The sequence below is a fragment of the Pipra filicauda genome, unplaced genomic scaffold, assembly GCF_003945595.2.
Source record: "Pipra filicauda isolate LSUMZ 115617 unplaced genomic scaffold, ASM394559v2 scaffold171_size1565689_pilon, whole genome shotgun sequence".
Lineage (NCBI taxonomy): Eukaryota > Metazoa > Chordata > Aves > Passeriformes > Pipridae > Pipra > Pipra filicauda.
Genome location: NW_024104229.1, coordinates 44,614 through 71,952, shown reverse-complemented (window position 1 = coordinate 71,952; position 27,339 = coordinate 44,614). Strand labels below are relative to the sequence as shown.

Sequence of the window (27,339 nt, the reverse complement as noted above, 5' to 3'; positions counted from 1 at the left end):
AGTGTCCCTGAAGTGCAGTCAGGGATATCTAGAAGAAGCTCAGGCCTTTCCCTTGTCCTTGCATAGCCTGGACCTCCTCTGACACCCAGAGGTTTGCAGATTGAAGGAAATAACTGTTGGTCAGTCTCCACCAGGAACACCAAGATCCTTCACAGCTTTCACCTGCTGCTCAGATGAGCCTGCTGCCTGGCCCAGCAGTGTGTTCATAAGAGATTTTATGGCATTCTGTGCACCATTTATTTCCTCACTAGATATGCTCAGAGCTTCACTGTAACTCCCTAAGATGCTGCCACACAGCCAAATATAATTCAGTGCCTGAAGAATGTTGATGGCTTGTCAAAAACAAGGGAAGGTGGACTCTGTGAATTGCCAGAGGGAGAGCTCCTGGCTGCTGAGATACGTCTTGCTGAGGGGAACTTTGTCACAAACTTCATCCATTTTTCCTGAGAAATGCTCAGGTTGCACTTTCTGTGGGATATCACTCTGGGATGTTGCTGGCTGTTGATGCCTGGTCCATCACCACCCTGCAGCAACCATGGTTCATCCATCGCTCGAAGCTGAGGATGAAAAGTCGCTGGAGACCACAAATACAGACAACCTGCATGATCAGCCTCTCTGTGTCAGCTTTGGGAGCCTGTTTTTAATCTGCAGGGATAGCACTTGATCTTTGACAGATGTATACTGGAAATAGAAGTATGATTAAGGAGACAGAATGTAGCCAGAGCTCATAAAGGGCTTTATTTACTTTTCATCAGGTCTTATTTCAAGAAGATTCTAATCTTCTCTTAAAATAGATGTATAAAAAGGGAGAAAACCATCCTTCCTTGTCATGAATGAGTGACCTTAAAAGCACCCATTCACAAGTACTATAATTATTAACATTACATTAGCATGGCTATAAGGACTAACAGGGCTACAATATTACTGGCATCACAGGGATGTGGTGGGAAGACTCCTGTGACTGAAGTGCTGGAATGGAAGGATACAAGCTCTTTAGGAAGGACAGACAAGAGAGACCTTAGAGCAGTCTTCCAGTGTCTAAAGGGGTTCCAAAAGAAAAGCATAAAGGGACTTTTTACAAGGCTGTATAGTGACAGGAAAGGGGGGAATGGCTTTGAACTGAAATATATCTAATGTAAATATCAGGAAGAAATTCTTTACTGTGCAGGTGATGAGACAACTGTACAGGTTTCCTAGAGAAGCTCTGGCTGCCCCATCCCTGGAAGTGTTCAAGGGCAGGTTGGATGGGATTTTGAGCGTCCTGATACAATGGAAGGTGTCCCTGCCCATGGCAGGGGGGTGGAACTGGGTGATCCTTAAGGTCCCTTCTAACCTAAACCATTCTGTGATTCCATTGCTACCTTTCACCTTCTGGTGCACTGCTCACCTCTCTCCTGCTGAAATCTAGAGCAAAATTTCTAGGCAAAGCTGATGATCGTGTTTCCTTAAGTGCCCTCTGCTAATCAAAAGTAATTGCCAGGTTAGAAGGGTTTCACTGATCTCCTTTCGCAGTCAGTTGGGGTTCTGTAGGTTCATTCTCATGGGGCTGAAGAAAGCTCACTAAAAATGGAAATATGAGACTTTCTGCAAGGCTTATTTGGATTTGGGGTTTTTTTCCTAAAAACAACTTGTTCTAATTCCAGAGCAAAGAACCTAACTGTTATGCAGAAGGAAGGTAATTTATGTTGGACCTTTGATGTTCAGTGATCAAATCACTGAGATTTGATGATGGGATTATGTACCAAGGGTAATTTCCAAGTTAGAGCAAGAACATGTCAAGTGACGAATTTCCCTTTCTTCCTTCAGCTAACACTTTTGTCATAGAAATTACTTCCAGTATATCTGACTTCACATAGGAACTAGGACTGTTCCACAATTATTTTAGCCAATTACTTAAACCATGTAAGAAGCTTTTAATCATAGTTTACTGAAAAAAACCAAAGAATTGCAAGGTTATTGTATTTGTACATATCTTTGTCTTAACATATGTAGCTTTGAGAAATTTGTTTGTAATTTGCCAATTTTTCTTGAAACCACTGTTGTAGTCATTTTCAAATTTTAAAAAATGGTAGCACTAGGAAAAATAATGGAAGATTAAAAGGGTGTGTTTTCTTACTGCATGTATACCTAGCATTTATTAGCATTATTTTTAGAAGATAATTCGGAATAAAAAGTAATCAAGGCAACTTGCCTTAAAAATACTGAGCTGCGCAGGTTCTTGCTGGGATTAATGTTTCTGGGGCAGCAGAACAAGGCCACTTGCCGAAGACAGTATTTGACATCAGAGTACACCTATGGAGACAATACACTTGGTTTCACAATGTGAAAATCACCCATATTTCACAAGTGAGGCTTATTATATTGTGTTTTTTCTCTTTTTTCATGAAACATAGCATTACTCATTTTTTTAAGAAACTGCTTGCTCAAATGAATTCAAGGGAATTGTTTTTCATTTTTTAAATTTTATTCAGTGCTTGCGGGCCCCAGGCTGCAGGGAATTGTTATTTGGTGCTTTAAACTTGAGCTGTGGAGTTTAGCTGGAATTGATCAAAACTTTCTCCTTGTTTCCTGACTGACCCACACAATGCCATTTTGTTTCCGTTGCCAGCTGCTGGAGCAGCAATTCCTGTAATCAAGATGAGGGTGCTGCTGCTGTGTTTCTGTTGGGGACAGTATCAGATGATTGGGAATTCTCTAAAAACTGAAAATCACTTCCTTTGAACTCCCCAGGTCTTGTGTCTGTGCAGGTTAGGCTGCTTTAAGACTTCTTGATTCAGATGCAAGTTTAAAATGTAAGCGGGGGTCACATCACGTTCCAGTAAAGGTCTGTGTATGTGTGCATGGGTGCCTGGAGAAATCCCTAGCTGTTTCATGGAGCTGCTGTGCAGTTCTGGCAGAAGGCCTGGGCTGAGTGGTCCCCCACTGCCGTGGTCCTCTCCTGCTGAGAAATGCCTGCTGCTCCAGTCTGGCTTTGATTTTTATTTTTTTTCCCCAAAACATAATAGGCAATTTGTTCCCAGCAAAACTGACCCCTTTTCACTGTTTAGAGGTAGTAACTCAGGGGATAGAAACAGCAGAAAGTCAACCATACACAAATTCTCAGACTTCCCTAATTCCTCAGGAGTTCTAGTCCACGAGGAAATGTTGGCAAACCTTTTCTCACATACCTGAGCAAAAATACTCTTGAGCAAAGGTAAGTGCCCATCATCTGTCCAATCATCTATTCTTACATAACACCGTGAGAAGACAGAGTATCAAGCACAGGGATTTACTCTCAGAGCACGGTCACGAGTCTGCAACTGCAGAAACTCCAGAGGTGAATGTGATCCTCTGTCTCAGGAACAGAGGGATACTAAGGACTGAAGTCACAGTAGTGTAACAAGGACTTTCAGTGCCAGGTTTGTTCTCTGAAACTTAGTAACTCGTTTCTGTCTTCTAAAATGGCTTTTGTCCTTCAAAAACTCTGGTTTAAATGACACTATGCTCTTTAACAGGGTAAAACACCTTGTATCTGTCAGAAAGCTTTGAATATTTCTATTTTACCATGGAAAAATCATCTTGACTTCAGTTGATCGTGGTGATCTCTGGATCCCTTTCCCCCCATGGCGTGGGGCGGCCCAGTTCTAGTTCCATTTCCATCTGAGGAACCATTCCGACATCTTGAAGGATAGGGAACGGGAACTCCAGAGCCAGAGGTTTCTTCAGGCCCTGAGCCTGGAGGGGAGAGGTGCCCTCCCCTCCTTCCACCCACATGGTTCCATGGCCGGCACAGAGACAGCACACCGGCGTGGAGCGGAGGCAAGAGGGAGTTTATTGTTGGGGGGGTTACATTTATAGGGTTAGGAGGATTCACAGAGTAACCCATTACAGGTTGCAGGAAGGGGTTAACAACCAATAGGAAGGGGTTAAAGTGGGCCAATGAGAACACCTCAGGATATCTTCTCAGGACATTCTTGCATGGGATAACACTTGTCGTGGGGGGTGTTGGGAAGAAGAAGCATGTGTTTGCAAGGAGACCACAAAAAGCCATTTTGAAACATGTTTAAACAACAGTTTTCTCATATAATGCAGGTTTTGTGCCACAGTGATCTGTGCTAGTGTTTCCGCACGTTTATATGTTTGGGAAACCGTTTTGTGAGGCATAATATAGTTTAACACTATCAAGATTTTCTGCAAGTATGTTTCTTATTGACATGGGGTTTAAGCCTTTACTGTGAAGTTGTTTCGTGTTTACTGTCATGGGCTGCTTTGATAGCCCTGTGTTCTTTAAGAGCACGCACTCAATAGAATTGAAGAACAAATAAAAGTAAGTGTCACGCATCAGGTATTCTCATAAACCCACCCAAAACTTGTTCTGCCTGCTAACCAAACAAAAGAGTGTTCCAATTGCTTCCTCTTCATGCACTAGATTTTTCTGTGGGCTTACTGTCTTATTCTACCCTCTCACAGACATAGATTAGCAAAGTTTATTCCAAGTGATATGGATCAGCAAAGTAGAGAAGTGGCTTGTCCACATTTGAACCCCTTGAAAAAGTGCTGTATGTGGTAGAATGGTGTCAGTGTTATGCAGTGGTGTGGAATTAAAGAGGAAGGAAACAGCCATGGGAACAGGGCCTTACAAACTTGTTGTATATAGTCACAGCCTCCAGTCTCATTAATGTTGTTAGACATTGCTGGCCTCCTCTCTAGAGACCAGCTGAGGAAGCTGGGTGTGCACAACAGCAGAACTGAGCTCAAATTGTAGGCTGGCATTGATGCAGCCTCTCTGACTTAACTGGCTATGACTGAGAGCAGCATGAGGTGATTCAGGAGATAGGCTGGGGCCATGCTTTCCATATATAATTGTAGATCTCTCCCTTCAGAAGCTGCTTGTGGGTTATAAACAGAAGAGAGGGAGAAACCTCTCTGTAGGCACAGTTGAGGGATGTGAAAACCAGAGGGGAATGGGATGCAGGCACACAAAGGTTTTCTTTTCTAATCTTTAGACCATCCCTGAAGGCTCTAAATTGCAAACAGGGCCACTTATTGGGTTGGCAGATGATGCATCTACCCTCACTTCCTGGAGGCGGTGCACACCTAAAGCAGTCTCTGTGAAGGTTTTGTCTGAACACATCGTGTTGCCATCTGCAGTAGAGAAAGCTCAGTGGTTCATGGGTGACTCGTTCTTCCCTGTAGGAAGAGAAAATGGAAACCCGTGAGAGAAGGGTGCTGTGGGAAGTGGGAGACACCCACATCACCCACTATGGCAACATGAGATATAGTCCCTACTTGCAAGGCAGGGCTGCCTTGTACTGTTGGTAGATTTGGAACTGAGCTCTGGAACTTAAGTCCCTAAAATCTGTGAGTATGGACATAGGTGTTGGGTTTAATCAGTGATAGATGATTTAAAAAAAAAAAGAAGGCAGTATAGCCCAGTAGTCTGTCAGAGTTGTCTGACCCTATAGCTGGGATAGTGGAATGGCTTGTGAAATAATTCAGTTATGACCTCATATTACAGTGCAGTGGAACTAGTGTTGGGTTAGAGAAAAAACCCAAGAATGCTGAAAAGCAGATCTTTTTATTTAGAAGTGTACAAGTACAGAAGAGAATGTACAAAGGCTGTATGTGAAAATTTGCACCTGCCTGGGTTCTCAGTTTAAGCTTTCCAAGTTAAAGATGCCACGGTGATGGTAAAAGACATGCTGTGTTTTGTATTATCATTTATGGTTGTGGATTTCCTTCCATCTCTAAACTGCAATTAAATGTTCCTATCATCCTGTAAATTAGCCTTTCTCTTTTAAGCATCCCATTTGCAACTCTATGTTCATATAATCCTGTAATTATGTAACTATTTTCATTTCAGCACTGATTCAGCAATGTACTTAAGCATATGAATAATCTCTTTGAACCCAATGGGACTCCTCACATGTTTAAAATTAGGCAGGGTTTAATTACTTCACTAAATCAGCATCTATGCTGGTGTACAGAAATGGGGATAAAGGAGGTGGATTGAATCTACTGTAAACATCGTTATTGAACTGGACATTTCTAAACTCTAATTTTATCTTGCTACTTTTAATGTTTTCAGCTGAATCATATTACTAGAGACACCATACATGAAGTATTTGGATTGAATCACATCTTTTAAAACCATTTTCTCTAGAGGCAAAGCAGTTTTAAGAGGCTTGAGCCCTCCCTTGCCCTGTGTTCTCTCTTGAAGTTGGCTGCCCTTTCAGGCGTGCCATTGCAACTGGTTGGAGATCAGTGCCAGAGAAAGCCTTTTTTTCCATTAGAAGTGGAATGCCGTGCAACATGTTGCAGAGGTATATTTTACATGGTGATAAACTGATAATGGAGATGGAAAGGCTTAGGGCCACCTCAGACCACTAACACTACTGAAGAAAATGTACATCCTGAGAAAGCTCTACTGTGGTCTTCAATCCTAAAATTGCACATTGCCCAGGGCCTGTAACATTAACATTTTTAACCAAAGCTTATCCATGAAGTCTCTAGCATTTACCTTATGATATATGAAATAGGAAACTTGAATCATAGCCACTGAGTTGGAATTACAACTCTTCTATATTCAAACAAAACTGAACTTCAAGAAGTACCCTCGAAGAAAGAGGGAATGTAAAAGAACGAAATGAAACATTGCAGACTGCCTTTTGTAACAGAATATGCAAGTCTGTACCAAGTATCTCCAATTTTTACCATAGGAAATGGAGGCAAACAGGCAAAGTTCTTTGGAATTAAGTACAAATTAATGATTTCTAGAAGGCACAGTGTTATGATAATTTTAAAGGCTTTTTCTCCAGTGTCATAATGTCTCATGCAAGCATAGAAGAGTTTTCAGGAAGCAACGGCCTTGCCCTGAGTCAAAACAGTCTGATATCTTTGGTACTTACACAGGGATTATTTTACAAAACTATCAAGACAATCAAAATTCTCTACAACAGGACAGACATGGACAGAATTCTGTCCCAAAGTCAGCATTTAATCTTAGAACACAAAGCAAACAAAAAGTGCCAAAATATGATTAAGGACTATTTTAGAGACAGAATCCATACAATGGTGTTTAAGGTTCCTGTATGTGGCTTAATAAGCACTAATGGAGATGGAATTACCCAAAGCTGTGAACAATGAGAGGCTGCCCAGACAAATGTTTATAGAACAAGGTGGCAGCCTGCAGGCAGTCTGGATCTCAATTAAACAGCCAGAACACAGTCCTACTAAAAAAAAAAAAAAAAAAAAAAAAAAAAAAAAAGACAAAAGAAGCAGAGGAGGGATATTTGTACTTCTCGACTAGGAGAGCTATTTGGGGATATTCACAGAGAAAATGGGAATGGACCCCTTATGAGGAAAAGAGGATTTAGAAAGGATCAAACAAGAGGGGATTTGATCTATTTATTTCACAGATTAGGTTCTGAAAAAGAGACCAGTCTGTGAAGAAAAGGCCTGATTATTACTTTCTGGTTGAAATTCCGTTTCATACAGGTTTTAGTGGTAGTGAACTGGTGGTGGTAACACTGCTGAGAGCAAAATGACTAATGCCCTGGAAGCCATTACTGGAATAATTTACCATCTTGCACAGCTCCAACCATAACTTTACCAAATGGTTCTTTGCATCAAATCTTTACCTTCTGCCTGAACATACCTTCTAAGCATGTAATATTGATTCACAGATTTGCTTGGATAGAGAATAAATACCCTTCATCCAGTGAAATGTGTGTTTTTGCCTGAATTTCTCTAGCTTCAGCTATCAGACATCATGTGAGTCAGTTAAATAGGTCTTTTTATATCTCATTCCACCAAAAAGCTCACTGAGTTACTACATATTATACAAAAACCTGCTTTACCTTCTGATGTTCTCACAGGAGTCACCTCTGACTCCAGAGCTGGGCTGCTGTGGTCCAGGGAATCCAATTAAGCAGCCCCTGTATAAGAAAAACATAACAATGTTTAGCACTCCAGAATGCAATTTAGTTACCTAAAACCTATTTTATGCGACCTAAAATTGGGTTTGTAAGGCTCCTGTTCCTATTCACCTATGCAGACTAGACATAAATGGTGTTTTACATAAAAAACTGAGTTTTGCAAGTGAGAAGAAAGACCACAGGGTTATTTACTTAATTAATTGTTTATTTGATGTTTGTTTTGATGTCAAGCACTGGGACCACAGTGTCCTCACAAACTGGATGATGCCCCAGTGAATTTCTAGGCTCTTGGCCTCAGTGGAGCAGTGGTATTTACTGGCTTCTCACATGCTGCAGTAGGAAGAGCTGGGTACCATGGAAGGGACCCGAAAATGATACAGCTCCTCAGTCTGTATTTTGTCTGAATATAATCTTAAAGAAAATTAGGATAAGGGTATGACACAAGTTCTGCTTCTTTAGGGCTCTGGAATTTACTTGTCGCTCCACGTCTTCCTCCAGCTAGAATCTTTATTTCCTTGCAAGAATAGATCAAGGATTGTTTTCTCTTTAAAAACATCCCTCAGGAAAAGTTTTTCTGCATTCTGTTGCAAGTTTTGACTGCTGTGTGGAAAGTCCTTGGTGATGTACTCTGGAACATGGGTCCCTCCTCATTTTCTGCGAGATGACTGTATGGGACATACAGGTACTCATATTGTTTACTTTCTCAGATTTGTCACTGCTATGTAAAGGGGTAAGAGTTATGGCTCCTTGTTCCTATGACTCCTTGTTCCTGTCTCCTTTCTCATGGAATTCTTTGGGTTAGAAGGGCCCCCAGGAGGTCTCTGGTCCAACCCTGTGCTCAAAGCAGGACCAGCTCTGGGATCGGGCCAGGTTTCTCAGGGCTTTCTGCTGGCAGGTCTTGAAAATCCCCATGAATGAAGGTTTCTTTTCCTTTATTCCCCCATGAATGACAGCCATTACCCTGGGAATCAGACCATTCTCTTGAAGTAAGTAGACTGAACAGGCCCTGGCAGAATGAGAGCTTTGATATTTTATAGAACAAAGGGTATTAGCAGCATCCGCCTTTCCTACCAGGCCTGCAGCCACTACACATCCAGGTCTGCCAGTGGTTGTCCAGTGCCTTCTGTGAGTGTTTACTGAAGTGTGGGTTTCAGGAGGTGCATTTATTGTTGATTTAATGACAGTAAATAAAACAACTTCTATTGGTATTTACCTGTGTTTTTATTTACGAACACAGGGACATGTCTTCTCTGTAACGTGCTATTCCCTTGTCAGTGGTAGTCTCCAGTTTCAGCTCCTTGACGCTCTCAAAACATCCTTCAAAAATTGTACTGGAGTTACATTGTGAGCAAAAATCTTTATCAAAATTAAAGGACAATAAGTTCATTAATATTGATGAATAATGAATCATAGGATGTTGCCCTTTGATAAACCAGCTATAAACATTAATACAAGTGACCATTTAATGTAAACAGAAGTATGATGTTCTAATTTATTTTCTGTTTCCCTCTGTTTGCTAATTCATCAATGTATTAAATTGCGTAGCTGAAAAAAGGCTTTGCAAATAACAATTTCATTTGTTACACACTTATAAATGTTTAATATTAATAGTTTAGGAATTGAAGAGGGGAGGTCTGGAATGATGCAACCACCTGTGCAACATGATTTTCCCAGCTTGCCCTTATCATCCCATTGCTCAAGATTTGGATCACAGGGTTCATAATAATCTGACTTCTGTGTGCAGGACAGGGATGAAACAGCTGAGAGGAGCCTCCTGCTTGCCATGTGTCCTACCATCTATGTGAGTAACCAGTGTGCTGAAGGAAGAAGACAAATATCTCAGGCCCCCATGTAAGGTAGCAGATGGGTTGAGACATAACAGATTTAAGGACTGTGTGCATCAGAATCTGTTTGTTCTGCTGAATTGCATGCCACGCAAGGTACAGAAATTTTATGCTTGGTGCATATGTCAGATTCTTGCTAGTATTGCTTTGCTTTCTCACTGCTTATTAAGAAATTGTTCACACTTGTGATGAGCATCACACAATGATGAGTCATACAACAGCTTTTTTATGCTACTTCTTTCCAGCATTCACAAAGCTGTTTAGGGTTGCTTTAGGAAAGGGAAGTGAGTCCGAGTAGCTGCTTAGCTCCTATCTCTTCCACTTTTTCTACTTAATTTTCTCATGACTTAAGTTTTCTGATGTTGTGCATAGAATTGTTATGATGCAACTCATGATCAGTAACTCATTATCATATTACTGAAGTGATTCATTATGGGTTATAATTTTTTACGATAGGAGGGTGGTTTCTAGCTGAGTAGCTTCAGTGCAGTTAGACTGCAAGCAACTACCTCTGTTTCTCTGCTCATGGAGTTCATTGGAGTGGAGAAGCTGCCTAATGAGAGCTCATTAAGGATCCTGTGGGTTTGTGAAGCATAAACAAGCAGGTTGTATCATGACCAACTTCCACAAATAATGTTTCCCTATTCATTCAATAAAAATGAATTAATAAGCTTTCTGTACTCCTAAACTCTTTATTCTGTTCATTGTTTCCTTAGGATAGCCTGCTTTTTCCTTTTTTTTAAAAAAAAGAGATCTAATTTTCCCTCATAATTTCTGTTCAATTAACCACTCCATTCATATGACTCAATTGATCTTAATAAAGCTATATCATTAGTGCATGTGATCCAGTGAGTTTTAAAGCAATAGACTCTTTACTTATTTTATCCTACATGCACTTGTTTCTTTAATTTTTTTTCCTTACAAGTCATCTGATGGCAACATTCTTATTTTGTATTATAAATACACGGGTATTTGTCTTCATGGGCTTGAGCTTGGTTTGTTTAGCACGTCCTAATAAACACCCTGATTACCGTGAGGCTCTGATTATAACCAATACTCAGTACATTATCTTCAACCTTCTGAAGTAAGAATTTCCTTAAATTTCACAATGCTATTCAGAAAAAAAGTAAATGTTACTTTTGTGTTTTGTCTTGTTAGCAATCATTGTCTCTGCTCTGTGGCTGGTATAGTTTGCCTCAGAGGATTTATATAGTGGTTAAAAGAATTTTTGAGAAGACAAATTCTTTACTGTGAGGGTGATGAGGCCCTGGCACAGGTTGCCCAGAGAAGCTGTGGCTGCCCCATCCCTGGAAGTGTTCAAGGCTAGTTGGAAGGAGCTCTGGGCAACCTGGTCTAGCATAAGGAATCCCTGTCCCTGCCCATGGAAGTGGATTGGAATGAAATAATCTTTAAGATCCCTTCCAACCCAAATCATTCTATGATTCTGTGATAAATCTGTTTAATCATTAGAGCCTAAAACTGCCTTAACATCTTTTGTAAAAACATACATAGTCCCCATGTTGAGATTCTCTGTGAAAGCTGACAGGTGCTTGCAGCAGGAACACATTTTGTGCTGAAATGCACCATGTGTTTGTCATGACTGCTATAAAAATAACATTGTTATTTTTCTAGAAGTAATTGGTAAAGATTTAATATCCCCACTTTTGTTTTTATAACACTTAGAAATCTACTTAAAAAGTGACAATGGAGTTTTCTGGAAGAAGCTTGAAAGCAAAAGAAAAACAGCCCTGAAACTTCTCTTGTTCTTATTTTGCTGTCACGCTTTTTCAGCACTGTGAGAGATGATAAAGGGAAGTATGGTCTTGGACTGTTGTCACATAAGGAGGAGCTGAAAAAAGCTGCATAAAGAAGCATGACCAGCAGGTCAAGAGAGGTAATTCTCCCCATCTACTACACCTTGTAAGCCCCTGTTTACAGTATTGCAGTTCTGAGGTCCCCAGCACAAGAGAGACATGGACCTGTTTGGAGCAACTCCAGAGGAGGGCCATGAAGAGGATCAGGGGGCTTGAGCACCTCTCCTAGTAAGAAAGGCTGACAGGGTTGGGGTTGTTTAGCCTGGAGAAGGGAAGGCTCTGTGGAGACCTTATAGCACCTTACAGTACCTAAAGGGGGCTTATCAAAATGACAGAGAGATACTTTTTACCAGGCCCCAGCATAAGAGTTTCAAACTGAAAGAGGGTTGCTTCAGATCAGATGGAAGGAATGGATTTTTTACAATGAAGGTGGTAAGAAACTGGAACAGTTGCCCAGAAATGCTGTGGATGCCCCATCACTGAAAGTGTTCAAGGACAGTTTGGATGGGGCTTTGAGAAACCTGATACAGTGGAAGGTGTCTCTGCCCACAGCAGGGGTTTGGAACTAAATGATCTTTAAGGTCCCTTCCAATCAAAACCATTCTATGATTATATGAAGAGTGTAAATGAATGAATTTCACAGTGCCTACAAAAGAAAGGAATGACTCAGTCATTTATATAATGCACTGGTATATGAAATTAGGAAAAATGTGACTTGACTTTTGTTCTTATGTACTTTTTAATTCTCACTAGGAAAAACCTTTGAAAAATTCGATGCTGGCTAACACCTGCAAAATTTACTTTTCTGCTTAACAATTTGTTTTAATGAATTGAAGCCTGCCTTTACAAGTTTGTAGCTGCTGCTTGGGCCTTATACATAACTTTCTATTTACTGTCAGTGCTCCATGGAAGTTCAAAGCTGCTGCTTTGTAGCATAGCCCCAGGGGTTTGGGTTTTCAGACTAGGTATACCATACGTTTTCCATGAAAAGTAATGGAAGATTAGTGTGTCTTGTGTAGAAAACCGTAGCCAGGACATTTATTTCATAGACTTAACTTGGTAAAGCAGTCTAGGCATGTAATCACTTGAGATGTCTCATAGACTAGAGATAAGTGCTGTTACACAGAGATGTGTTGCTAATATTGATGGGCAGATACTAATCGCTTCGTGATTCCTGGTGATGTATCCCTACATATGCACCCAGAGTGCAGGAAGCAGGGAATGATGAATTTTAAAAGATACTTTTGATAATGTCTTTGCTGTTCTATTGAATTATTAAGGGCTACCTTGGCTTGAGTGCTCTGGGTATCTATCATGCAGCCTCCAGGAAGCACTCCAAGTGCGCCCGAGTGAAACACCCCCAGGTCACCACCCCTGTCCTAAAGCCCCCCAGTTACCTCCAGCTGCTCTTGGATTCTTGCCCAGGTGCCGGCTCACGGGCCACTTAAAGCCTCCTATCCCACCAGGACAGGTGTCAGAAAGGACACCAGGAAAGCCTTGCCTGAGGTTGCCCCTCTGGAGAGCATGGTTCCCCCTCCAGCATAGCACTGCTCTGGGGTCCAAGGGCCCATATCTCATCCAAGCAGGACAGCCCCCTCTGCCAGTGCCACACTGTGGGGTGGAGGGGAGAGCCAGGGAGAAGCCAAGCTGCCACATCTCTTATCTGCTGAGACTGGATGGCAGGGAGGAGCCAGTTAGGACAGGCAAGAATGCCCTGGAAAGGGATGTTCACAAATGGTGACAGTGTAGCTGCCCAAGAGCCCAAAGTCCTGTCTGAATCAGAGTCCCTGAACCTCCTTAAAGGTGTACAGTTCACGTGAAAGAGGATGAGTTGTGCTGCACAAGCCCTTGTGCCTGCCCTGGGCAGAGGATTGCTATTTATTTCCCCAAGAAAGAGACAGCCTGGTTTTTTTGTTTGTTTATTTGTTTTGTTCTGTGGTTTGGGGAGTTGTTTAGCCAGTATTTGGAACACAAACTGAGGCACAAGCTGCATCTGTTATCTCCTGATCCTTGAGCTGATCTGTACTCATAAAATCAGGGCATTTACTATTTTTACTTCTGCATCTGAGTACACTGTGCTGATTCCAACAAGGAGGCCCCTCTTGGCACACTGCTCTCCAGGAGATGCTGAATGTTTCCCAGTGAAGAATAAATTTGGTGAAATGCCTGGGTTTTGTTATTTCAAATGAGCAGTTCCTTACGGCCAAATCAAAATAGTTTGCTCAGGGTGGGTAAGAGGAGGGAGGTGTAGAAATGAAAAAGTGAGGAACTAAATTCACAGACCTGAGGGGAATATTAGTGTTGCCTTTCCCTCCAGTGCCTCAAGTTTCCTTCTGAATGCTCTAACCCTGTGCTTCTGGGTAAGACAGAGTCAGTGGTACCAACACTGGCTGTCTAGGGATTCCAACAGAATCAACTGGCATGTTTTGAATAAACTTAAATGTACTGTGGAAGATTTTCATTCCTATAAAGGAAATATTTGAAGGTACCTGAATTATACGTGCATGCACCTTTTTGCTTCTCTCACGGTCCGATTGAAAATAAACCTAGTTTTTGCACCACTCTGTTAAGGGATCAAACAGAAGAAAGAGTTGTTGCTAGAAAGGCCCTATATTCTTGAACAATTTTTAGTATATGTTTTGCAATACCTGACTTATGGTCTGCTTCTTCATGCTAATGTTTATGAAATGCCTATCTTATGTGTAAAAAGGATAGAAGAGAGAGGTAAGGTTCTTTGACTGTGACTTCATTAGGGCTTCTATAAATATTGGACTTGTAGTAAATCTTGTTGGAAATGATTGCCCTTTTGTATATAAGAGAAAGGAGGAAGATGAAAACAGGAAAAAGCCAAAAAAAAATTCTAGTGCAAATGCAAAGCTGTTGAGATCAGGATGAAAGCACCAAAAAGGAATTTTTATGCTGTATTTTGTGGAACTTTATGGTAGAGCTTTCAGAGAATACCGTCCCTCTCAGTTCTGTCCAAAAGGAAACAGGATCTGGTCTGTTCTTTGCAAAATAGATAAAAGTGTCATCCAGGTGTTGCACCTGTAAGGATGGACACAGGCTGTGTACACCAAGCACCACAGAGGTGAGAGGACACTTGCTGCTGTTTTAGAAATGTGAAGATTTGGAGAAGACTTCAGTGTTAGTCCTTCTCTCTCCCATGAAGAAAAGCATGTGTCCCATTTTCAAACTGCAGTTATAAAAACCTAAACTACTAAACTGTGTTAAAACTGAATAACTTTAGAATGTTATTGACATTCAAACAAAAGCCTAAGCCAAATGTAGGAGTGAAAATTCTGCCATTCCCTTTAAACACAGTATAAAATGCTTGTTTTCACTTAAATAAATGGTTATGATCATTGTAGGTGCTGCCTGTCCCCAGGTATTGTGCCTTAATATCTCTTGAACCTAAACCTGAAGGTCTAGAGGGTAGGGGGCCTCTAGGATATAAGTTTATTTCTAAATATGCACACACAGACACACTCAGACTGAACTGGCTGGAAGTACTGTTTGTCCATGGGAAACACCGAGGGAGAAAAGATTGCTCTTCATATGGATTTCTTTTCTCCTTCAGGATCATTCTAACACATAGTGTTCTGTTTGGGTGGAAAAATCTATCTGCCCTTCATTCCAGTCAGTTTTAATTCCCCCATCACCTAGGAAAGTGGTGGATAGGGAGGGCCTGGTGAGGAATGGGAGCAGAGGGCAAGGAAAACATTGATTTTATCCAATACTACAATAGTTTCCCTAACCCTGTGCATGGGTGTGGATGGTTGGTTTGTAGGCACACCAGAGGGAAGATAAGTCAATAAAAGCTGTTCTCACAAGTTTGAAATTAAACGCTTATCAAGCACTTATAGAAAGCAGGTTTTGTCTTTAAATTTTTCCACTAACCAGAATGCAGTGGAAATTTTCATGAGCCTTTTTTTTTTTTTTGGCTTACAACAAAAGTTGGGGTTTTTAAATTTATTTATGGTGCTAGACATGACTTTAAAAATTATCCAGTTATTTTGACTGAGAAAAGATGTTGATGTGCCTTCAGGGTAACAGTCAAGAAATGATGAATTCTTATGTTGTAAAGATACAGATTTTTATTGCTGTTACTTTGTTGTCAGATAATTTCATGACTGGTCCTTCTACAGGATAGAAAAATTATAGCCTTGGAATAGGCTATAATTATAGCCTTTAACATCTGTCAAATGCCAATTAAAATGTTTTCATTAATGAAGTAATCTCTCTTGTATCAGGTAAACAATATTTTCTAATTCTGATAAACTTAATTTAATATGTTCATTACCTGGAAGTCTGAGGGGCTGATGATGAGAAAAATATTATTTGATGAGCTGTCCTTTGAGTCAATCAATATTATTCCATTGGCAAAAAACCCACCCTCCAATATTATTTATTGAAGTTTAACTATTGCTCTTACTTCTGAGGAGAAATGGCTGAAGAATGGGGAGGAGGATGTTCTAAGACTACCTTAGCCAAGAAAATTAATATCTTGGAGAAAAGAGGTCTGTGGTTCCTGTTTTCAGGAAAAGTACTTTCAGTGTATGGTAAAGGGTAATAGTACAGGTACTTGGAATAATACTCCAAGCTCAATTCATTCAATATTCCAGCTCAATTCATTTAGTTCACAACAACTGTAGCATTTTCATTTTTTTCTGTTTATCCCAGCTGAAGATCAAGTCTCTTGACTTTGCTAAATGGATATGAATATTTGTGTGCACAACAGCAATGCTTTAGATTTTCTTTTGAGAACAGAAGTTATAACTCATATCAGCATCAGGGTGAAAAGCACCCAGCTCAGGCTTGTTGATTAAAAAATAAAATCACTGGATTCCAAGGTAAAAGATGAATCCTTGAGGCATATGGTTACACATAGGAAAATAATGTCCTGATTATAATGTTAAGGAAAACAATGTTCCTTTGAGTTTCAAATATGCGCTTAGTTAAAAAACAGACCCAAATTTACTTCCATTGGCTCCACTGCTCTTGGTGCTCTGGCTGTAACACTTTATATCCATTCTTCTAAATATTGCACGTCCCCTATTTAAAATCCAACCTTGGGTTTGGATGCATACAGGTTGAAATTCACTTCCATTTATTAAAATGGAAAACAGAAAACAGCTGTGGTAATAGATCTGTTATAGAGTCTAAAGATAAACTGTATAAACAAGTGAGGAAGAGCATAGAAGATGCAGGGTTAAGTGATGATGTGAGCAGAAACTGAGCTCAAAATTGGAGCTGTTATAAACTGAGAAAACAACATAGCTCCAAGGTGTATTATGGTTTGAAAAGCTATTAATTCTTTACCTAACGTTACTATTAGTTACTTAGGTAGGTTGTATTAAAATAAAGCTGAGAGTTAACTGAACCATACATTTTATAGGTGCACGTTTAATTAAATTGTATGTTTTATCTGTAGTAATAAAATATGAGACTCATCTGAGTTAACACAGAGTTTTACAGTTTGAAGGTCTGAAACATCTTCAGTGTCTCCGTTCAGGGCTGTTTGGTATATGAGCCATAACACCCACTGGGGGAAAGTGCTAATCTCTGTACCTTTCCATTTGCGGCTAGAAAGCTGTCCTGCTCATCATGCTGGTGCTGTACTGAGCAAGTAAATAAAACAGCTTCCTCTTCTGGAATAAAGTGAACCTACGAACTCAAAGGAAATTCTCCGAATCATCAGAGACCACTTAGCTTTGCATGTGATTTAAATTAAAAAGCATCAACACAGGACAGTACTATGAAAATGTATTCAAGTCAGGCTGAAGGACGCACAATGATTTCCTGTTGATGTTGGAGGACAGAGGAGGACACTTTCACATAAGGCAGCAGTACACTAGAAACCCTTATTTAGCCATCTGCACTGTTTTTGCAGTGGTTTGCTGTGGTTTGTTGACAGTGAATAGGCTTTTGTATTTCTCCCTACTACAACAGGCTTGATTTCAGGTATGACCTCAGAAAAGACCTGATTCAGTATGTCCTGCTGCTTCAGTTTTGTCTGCAGAGGGACTGAACTTGCTTGATGTGTACTTTTAGACTATGATTTTACAAACTGGATGCCCAGAAGTTTAGATGGAAAACTGATGACCTGATCTGTCACTGCTCCCTTATTACAGTGCAGTCACCTGAACCTTCCTGGTTTTGAAAACTAATAAGTCTTCAATCCAGTTCCCACTCAAATCAGTGCAGAACCCCCTCAAGGGGGTTGGCTAATGAGGTTGTCTACATTTGGCAAAGAGATTTTTTAAAAAAATCTGGATTCATCTCTGCAAGCATTCCAGTGGCATCACTGTGTTTGAAAGGAAGAGGCTGGGAAGTTGTGTTTGTCCTGCACATTGGAGGACATCTGCCAGGCCATGGTTGCCATTCCCCTGGCTGCAGCTCAGAAACAGAGGCTGGTCCTATCTCCAAGAAAGGTTTAAAACCAGAGCATTCTTGGGTTGTTGATTTTATTATGTGGAGCCCAGAGCTGTGCCTGTCCAGGCTGCATGGCAGAGAGCTGGGGTACACCAAGACATCCCAGTGTTAGGAACAGGCTGGAATTGGCCTCATTTTTCTTGTGCATAAATGAATCAGCACTTAGGAGCAGATTCAGATCACTGTCAGTCCATCCTGGCAGATGACTCTCATGCATCTCCCCAGCTCTGACAACAGAAACTGTATGAAACTTTTAAAGTAGAATCAGACATGGTGGAAAGTCATTTACCTTTGTCTTAGCCAAACCTATGAGAATAAGGAATGATCTGGACAAAACAGATAAGAAAGATTTCTGCTGAAATTTGGCACAAAATTTATTTGCAGAACTTTATTGTCCATGAAAACTCAGAAAGATTTTCATGTCCAGTTCTGTTGAGGTCCAAGATGATTTATTGGGACAAGTCATCTGAAACTAATTCATCTAATTTTCTCTATGGTGTTTGCTGTATTTTGACTATTCTTTGATGAGCTTTGGAGAGAAGAAGAAAATAACCTTTCTTTTTGTTTGTGTCACTGTCTTTCAATGAATTTTCCAACTACAATGGATTTGCAGCACTCATGTAGCTGCAGTGTTCCCTAGATGCCAATGGACCCAACAAAAACTACTGCAGAAAGAAATCACTACCTCCTGGAGATGATCATTGATTAGTAATGGTATTGATTTGTGTTCATCAGAGGGCAGAACACATCTATCATCCAGATAAACAATCTGTTTGTTCTTTAAAACACTGCTTGTAGGTGTAAACACTGCTTCAGAGATTTCTGAAGATTCTGTTTTGGAAAGGTTGGGCGTATTTAGCTGAAACATAAGTCTTAAGTCCCTGAAATACAAGTTTGTGTTGCCTAACAATGTCTGCTGCATAGGTATGTAAAAATGTATGACACTATAACCTTGATTGTTACATCGAGTGGAAATGTAGCTTTTGATAATGCTTTCTAAGGTTATTAGCCTTTTGAATTCTTGGATAAACAAATCCAAAAACTGGCTTTTAAACTACCTTTTATTAGAACCCTATACCTTGCATAATCTTTCCCAAGACAAATAGCATTATGCTGGTGAAAGGAAGTAATGAGTCATGCATGTTAAGGTTTGGTCCTCGACTATAAATAAAGCAATGATAGTATTCATTCATCTCTCTGTAATAGCACCCTGGGTTTGATGTTGAAACTTGGGCTGTTACAGTATTGTATGCCTGTAACGTTGCAGTGCATACACATTTACTGGGCAAATCTGGGATTTACATGTTTCTCTGTTTAGTTTGCACCCCAGAAGAAGAGAGGAAGGAAAGATTATTTGAAGAAATATTTTATTATCGTGCCTGACCAGCCTCTCTGCTCTCTCTGGCAGGATGACTGGGTGTGTGATGAAAGGGAAAGCAGAGGGTGCTGTATACCTTGACTTCATCAAGTCCTTTGACACCACTTCCTACAGTACTCTGGCTGCCAAATTGGTGAGATCTGGATTGAATAAGGAGACAATAAGGTGGGTGTGGAAATTTGGCTGGACTACTGGGCTCAAAGGGTGGTGATCAGCCATACAAAATCCAACTGGCAGAGGATTCCTGGTGCCATGTCCCAGGGATCAGTAGTGTGGCCAGGACTGATAATGGCTTTATTTACAATGTGGACAATCCCACTAATTGTGGAGGGTGATTTTCATGCAGGGAGTCACAAAATAGGTAGGGTTGAAAACAAGCAGATGTACAACACTGTGAATAGGGCAGCTCTCCTTGTTTGTAAGGAGCACTTATTGCAGAACAGTGCATGACAGAGTGTAAATGCGGATTCAAAACACGCTGACTTCATCTGTTCCATAGCAGGAAGGAAGTGGCGTAGGACTGGGCTGGAAAATTCTGTCCTAAGTTGGTAATGCTCCTGTCAGCTGAGTTACTACTCCTAGGACTGCCTCTTACAAGTAAAACACATCAGTAAATATAATGGTATTTTCTCTTTATGCTGAAGAGGTAAGACCAGAGAAGGTGGATAGCCTTTATGTCACTTCAGATGATTCATGTTTCTCTAGCACACGCCCCAAAACCTAGATCTGTGATTCTTTCTCAGGACAAAAGTGGTATAAACACTGCTGTGGAGGTCATTTATATGAGAAAAAAAATATTGCCCTGTAGTAGACAATCAGTTTAGTATATGTCTAGAAAAGAAAAACTTTCCAAGAAGAGAGGTGGCAGCCAGCTTGATTTAATGGTTTGAGGTTTGGAACTTTTTTATTGGTGTTTTTTGTGGACCTCTGTACCAAAATAGCTGTATTTTACCCTTGAAGCAATATATGATTTTGGGAAAATAATATAAAAAATCCTTTGGCATTTTATCCATTGGCTAGTTATTTCTAGACACCTATTTCCACCTGCTGTTTTGTAAACTACAGATTTAAAGCACTTCAAGTAGTCCACAAGACATTGGTCTTCCTATTTTGCTGTTCTGTCTTCTGTTTTCACTGTGCCTGATGTACAAGATATGAGTCATCCCTGTCACTTGTACACTTCCTGACTACCTGCAGTTTGGGATGAGACTTGGTGGTTTTTTCCTCTTAGCTGACATTTTCTTTGGGAGTAAAGGGCAGGGAAATGTTTTGAAGTAAATTTAGTGTTGCAAAAATAGTGCAAGAGCTTCTCTCCTCATTGAAATCTAAAAAGGCATAAATTTCATTCATTTCCTGCTGGGATTCTTTTATCCTGACCTGAAAGGAAAGCCTTAAGGATTAAGAGGTCATTTCACTTTACATACCATCTGTGTTTCTCCACCCCACCTTTTCCTTGTCTTTTTCCTTCCAATTTTTATTCCTGCTCATACTATTTTTTTGTTTCTTACTCATTTCTTCCTCCTACCTCCCTCACGTACTTTTCCTACAGCTGCATTTCAGGCTCCACCTCAATTTTTCAATTTTATTCTTATTTCAACCTTCTATTCACTTCTAATTATTTTCTGTCTTGCTTGGGTACCAAAGATCTAAGTTATATGCAAAGAGAAAGCAAACATCTCATCATATTGCAGAACTACATTGTCCTGATGGCTACTGGCAAAAACCCCACCAGTACTTCAGGGAATCATCACAGAATCATAGAATGGGTTGGGTTGGAAGGGACCTTAAAGCTCATCTCATTCTAATCCCCCTGCAGAGGGGCAGTGACACCTTCCACTAGACAAAGTTGCTCAGAGCCCAGCCCAACCTGGCCTTGAACACTTCCAGGAATGGGGCATCCACAACTTCTCTGGGTAACCTATGCCTTTGCCTCACCCCCCTCACAGTAAAGAATATCTACTGAAGTAGGAACTTAGGCTCTTCTTTTTCAGTTGGAATATTTTTCCTCCTAGACATCATCTATATTTTTGGCTACATTTTTAAGTGGAGGTAAGAAAAACCAAACAAATATAATCTACAATATTAAAAAATGTTACCAGTAACATACAAATGCACAGGGTCAGAACCTTGACTTCTTCCATGTTTCGTTCTCATTTTCGATTACAGCTGTGCCTGAGATGAGACTGGGTCACAAAAACCACAGCAAAGAACAGATACAATTCATCTTGAAACACTGCAAGGCTGCCATATTTGTAAATCCTTATGACAGACAGTAAAACATCAGTTTTATACTTGCACACTTAGTCACCATTTTGTTTCATTTCCAAAGTCACAGTCCACAGCAAAGATGATTGTGTGATATCAGAGACAGCACATAAAGCACACTTGGCATCCATCTAAAGAAAATTATATCATAAAAAGCTTTGGTTTGCCACATTTAGTAATGTCCAAGTCTTCTACAAGCCAGTTAAATAATGCACAGTGCTATTTCAGAGCAACTCTTCTTTCTGTAAAAACTACTTGCATTGGTATTTCTTTCCCCCTTCCTATTTTAACATATATACCTTTTTTAAAGGAGCAAGATTGAGGGTCTTTTTTTTTTCCTTTAAGCCATGATTTATATTCTCAGGTTGGATTTGTGTTATTTGAGTCATTTCTTGTGGAAGCAGAAAATCAATAATCACCTTCAAAAAGAAAGCATGTCAGAACCTGACAGAGTAAAATGTATCCCCACCATGCATACACCTCCAATAGGTTCCACAACTCTACTGCTGTCTCTTGTAACCTCAAAAAGGAAAAAAAAAAAAAAAGAGACAGAGAAAAAAGAAAGATTGAAATCCAGAGATCCTCACTCTGAATATTGGACTTCTGGTGTACTTTGAAATCAGCAATGCATTAAGTGTCCCATTCTGGTACTGAGACAACCAAGTTGTTTCTAGACATTCTCTAGAAGCATTTATCATGCACTGACAGGAACAATGAAAGATGCCCATTTTTGGAATGTCCTGAAAGATCAGTTTCCACCTCAACACTCAACCACAGAAAAGTTTTATGGTACAGGTGGTGCTGCCTCAGATAAGGATTTGCCAAATAGGCAAGATCTATGACCAGACTGGATAAAGGACCTTCCACCCACAACTTCCATTTGCCAGGATAGGAACTTAAGAGTTTTCAGTTGGACTTTTGAATTGATGCTGCACACTCTGCAGGATCATTCCACTCATGCTGTTGATCTGAATACATCCAATAACTTGATAAGCTATGCAATTGAAAACATTTTTATCAGGAGATAATTTCTTCTAAAAACTTTAAACACATTATGTCTGTTTTATTAGCTGTAGGAGCTTAGGGGAAATTTATTAAAACAGTTGTATTTTTACAAGCTCAGAAAGAGGAAGGGGTATTTAACTGCCTCTCCTCAACACTCAGTCTTACTGAGCCCAGCAAAGGTCACTGTTTCATTGCTCAGGGATAGGTACCTACTAGTGAGCAGATGCTGTTTTTTCAGCATGTTTATTCGAGTGCATGGAGTTGTGCACGTCCTTAAATGCTTTCCTGAGTCAAACTCTGAGATTATATTTTTTTGATTGACTTGGCCATCTCCTATTTGTCTGCAGTCTTCCTCACCAAAATGATTGGTTTTGTTCTGCAGTGTCTCAGCAAGCAGTCAGAAATGTCTCCACAAATCTTTGGATGCCAAAAGTGGCAAAACAAAGGTACTCCATAGCACTTTAGATTATAATTTTCACTTTTATTGACAAAACCTCATTCTTTTCAGCAACTGCATTTGTCTGTTTTGATTTATTTTTATGTGCATAGATTTTAGCATCACAGCAAAATGTTGTTTACAAAATGAAAACCAACTGACGGTAGGTGGGAATATCTAGAAAGCAGGAGCACTGTTCAAAGCACTGATTTCAAAAGATTCATTAGTTGTGAATATTCATTCCTCTTGACTTGTTTCTGTTGCTCTGTTCACTTCTGTTATTTAGCTCAGCACAGTACTTGCTTCAGTGTGAACTCAGTCTGCCCTAAAGGAAAAAAATAGAATCATGCTAAATCATAATATCTCAGTAACAGTAAGAGATAATATCTTCAGTTTGTTTTGCCTGTAAAAACGTCTAGGCCAACAGGACTGCCAAAGCTCATAAAACTCTTGCGTCACTACCAATTTATTGGCATGAATCTATCATATCTTCCTTTGATGTTTGCTGGCTCATGCCAACATTAGCTTCCCTTGATTTTAACCCTCTGCGTGTGCTTGGGCATCTTCTGGTAGTGGATATTTTTGGTTTGTTATGTTTATGTCTTTTTTTTTTTTTTTAAGAGAGTGTATGTTTTCTTCTTGAATACTGAGGTTAATGTGGACTTGAGCCTAAAATGATATGCCCTAGTATTTTCTTACTTGAAAAATTATATTTAAATGTCAATACTTCAGACAGTCTTTTTTTTTTTCCTTAAAAGACATTGAATATCCTGCTATGATGAGACCCAGCTCTTTATAGTAGAAAATGTAATCAGCCACTTTCCATTATTATATTGTATGACAGTATGACTTCATTCCTAACACAATTTACTTAAATTAAACATTTTGGCAGATGTGCGCGTGAGACTGGATGAGCGGAGCTTCTACTAAATCCCATCCTGAAACAATAACAGACTGTGTTGTAGATCTGGCTATGCAGTAGTTCCCAGCTCTGCTCATAACTTACCGCCCGTTATAGGAGACATTAGGAAAGTACACTCAGTAAAACACTGAAGAACACTCCACGATATGGCCAGAAATGACAGGCATCGATAACAATTTGATTTGTGATGTAGAGGTTTACACAGCACTGCTGCCTAGACAACAGAGGTCAGTAAACACGTCCACTTGTGATTCGTGACACTTATGAGAGGAAACAAACAAGTCTTCAGTGAAAGATGCCTTTTTCTTCTCCTCTGCTGTGCTTTTATACTGTTTTCCTTAGAATAAGTGACAAACACAAAATGTGACTCTTTCTGCCGGCTGCAAACTGTGCAAGCACTGTGGGGGTTTTAGGAATGGTTTGTGTGTGTGAATGAGTTACTGGTTATACTATACAGTAATGAAGGCAGGTAGAAGAAATTCTCTTTGCACTTGGAATAAAGCCTTATCACTTTCTGACAAACCTCCATCAACAAATTCAGAGCAACCTCTGAGATCTGTATCTCCTGCTCAAACACAGGGGTGCTCACAGCAGGATGCTGCTTGAGAATGAAGCAGAATTGTTGACCAGAGTCTTTGACCCTGAGGAGCACTGAGGTAATTTCTAAGATATGTTGAGCTGAGGGACAAGTTCTAGAACTTGAGAAAATATTAAGTGGAAAGTCAGACTGCATCAATATTCACACTTCACCCTAGTGCTTCCTTCTTACTGGAGGGAAGTCGTCTGTTCTAGAGCTTTGACTAGGATAGTTTCAACTTGACTTAAGTACATTTTAGACCGATCACAGGGCAGAAATATTCCACGTGAAGGATTAGATATGAGGCTTTCTGTACTTTGGTCTGAGATATGAATTATTAGCATTACTCTGAAAGTATTATTGGTTCTCTACAGCATCTAAAAAACCAAATTATAAAACCCCACCCATGACGAAACTAACTCCATTCTGAAGATCATGAGTTTTGAATACGCTTTACTGATTTTCTGAGATCATAAGTACAGCCCAACATGCTCAACAAGCGGGATCATCAAACTTGAGTGCCATGGGAAAATAAGCTTATCTCATCTTTAATACTATTTCCTCTTTTCTTGACTTCCTGACTTGTTTTAAAAGACCTATTAGAGAAAAGAAGAAGAAAAAAGTAACACTGGAGGTGCCACTTGAGCTGGTAAATCATTAAAGAACTTAAATCTGAATTGGGTAATAAAACAAAGTACATCAAAGATTTCAAACCTCTGACCAGAAAAAATTCTTAGAACTTGCCAGAGTTTAATGACTTTTAATAAGCTTCTTCTTCCTGCTTACCAAGAGCAGTGTCACGTAGGTACCTCTTCCTGCACCAAACCACTGTTCAGAACTGAGCCTTCACATTTCAAAAGATAAATTTGCAGCTGATAAGGCTCCTGCCTATATATATCACCTTGTCTTCCAGCCCACTGGATCTTTTGTCCATAGTGGTACACAATGGAGCAAGAATGCAAGATGAGCCTTCAATCAGTGAAGCCCTCTGAAAGTGCTGTGAGATTAGAAAGACCTAAAAGGGACCAAAACTTAGTGGGCCTAAAATACCAAAAGGCAGTACTCCCACATCTTGACATGAACTTTGCTACATCCTGCAGTAGCCAGGCCTTGAGCCAACAAAGTGCTCGTATGGCTGTTTAACTTCAACTGCACCAGCAGCCTCCCTGCAGTCAGTAGGATTATTTGTATGATAAATATTGACAACTGTAAATGTGCTGGCTTGGAGCCAACAGGCATTTCCTTGTCTCAAAAGGCTGTTCCTTCAAAGAAAGGAACCACCTTTAGTGGCAAAAGGAAAGGTCTGCTTAGGGAAAATGGGAAGTAGAAATCTACCTGAGTGTAGAAAAGGGTGGGTTTAGCTGTGTTGTCTGGTACTATAACTTCTTTTAGACTGCCTGGGACTAACTCATGGATGGCTCTGTTAAGAGTCCTCATCTGCCCACTGGAAGTGTGAAATGTCATTACTAAAGAGTCAGTGGTGTCTAGTGACCTCAGAAAGCCTGGAGCTGTGTCACCTGAGGCAATGGAGTTGTTTTCCATCCATTCCTGCCATAAATGAAAGCAAAAAGTGTTAAAGTTTGTCTGGGTATTTCTTTTTAGTTTTCTAGAGTAGTAACCTATATTTAACTTCAACTTTTAAAATTAAAAGCCTGATCTTTTCAGTTCCTATTTCTACTAACAGTCCCTATTCATTTACATAAATATACAGATGGAAAGCTATTTTCAGAAGTGTTCAGCATTGGCTTATATTCTGTAGAACTCAGCAGTAAAACTCCTACTGATTTTTACTTGGGAGTAGAACTATGTCAACTCTGAACAGTTTTGAAAAGCACAATTTAAGCATCATTTTGACTAAATGCTGCCCAGGTATAATCCTGAAGAAATGAAGTCAAAACATCTAATTAAAAATGTCACCATATTTCCAGTCCGCATTTTCTCCTTAATGTGGGTGCCTTGCCTGTACAGGCAGAGACAGAACAGAAAATAAGTCTCATATTTCCTATGGATGCTGCTTAATTCAAGCTGCTGTTATGACATGTTTACCTGAAATGCATTGGAAACATAACAGCCATTTTGTATCCTTGCTGCAATACAAAACTCCTTTCCTTTTTTCTTTCCTTTTTTTTTCTTTTTTTTTTTTTTGAATGCAGGGATCTGAGAGAATTTAGATAATTTATGAGGTTGAGAAGTGTACTATTAACATCTGACTAAAGACAGTATATGATACAGATCGTTAAGAACAGAAAAAAGCATCCTTAATCACAGTAATTCCTATCTATTTACATTCATAGATATGTACATGGACATTTATTTTGATAATTTAGGCCCACTGGTTTTTAACATCTTTCCCATCAGATTCAGGTGCGAAGAACGAGGCTGTGGTTTCAGGATAATTTAAGCATACATGGGTTGAGATAACTACACAAACAAAGCTCATCAAAATAGACACTGCTTGGTTTAAGTAGCTGTGGAATTCCACCAGAATATCTTGAGTACTTCCTGACATGAACTGGAGATTGTAGGATTGTTCCCTTCAAATCCTGTCTGGTATCTGCTTTTGTTGATCACAATGAGACCGGGATCAGCCTGTTAGCATGCAATAAGAGCAATAAATGTGCTGCTTTCTTAAACATTTTTCATAAGATTAAGTGATCAGTGATGGTTCAGTCAGTTTCGAATGTCTCCAGTGCTGCTGCAATGCTAATGTGTTGCTTCCACCAGCTCACATGATTAATGGAAGTCGAGGC

At 39.9% G+C, this 27,339-nt stretch overlaps 1 long non-coding RNA gene across 1 annotated transcript in view; it reads right to left on the bottom strand.

Moving 5' to 3' along the window:
* Positions 1-5,086: 5,086 nt before the first annotated feature.
* Positions 5,087-27,339, bottom strand: part of LOC120322945 — a 32,827-nt gene continuing 10,574 nt past the window's right edge. Inside the window, exons 2-3 of the long non-coding RNA XR_005562936.1 lie at positions 7,839-7,916; positions 5,087-5,169 (exon numbers count right to left, since the gene is read on the bottom strand). This is a non-coding gene — a long non-coding RNA (uncharacterized LOC120322945). The remainder of the gene's footprint in view (positions 5,170-7,838; positions 7,917-27,339) is intronic.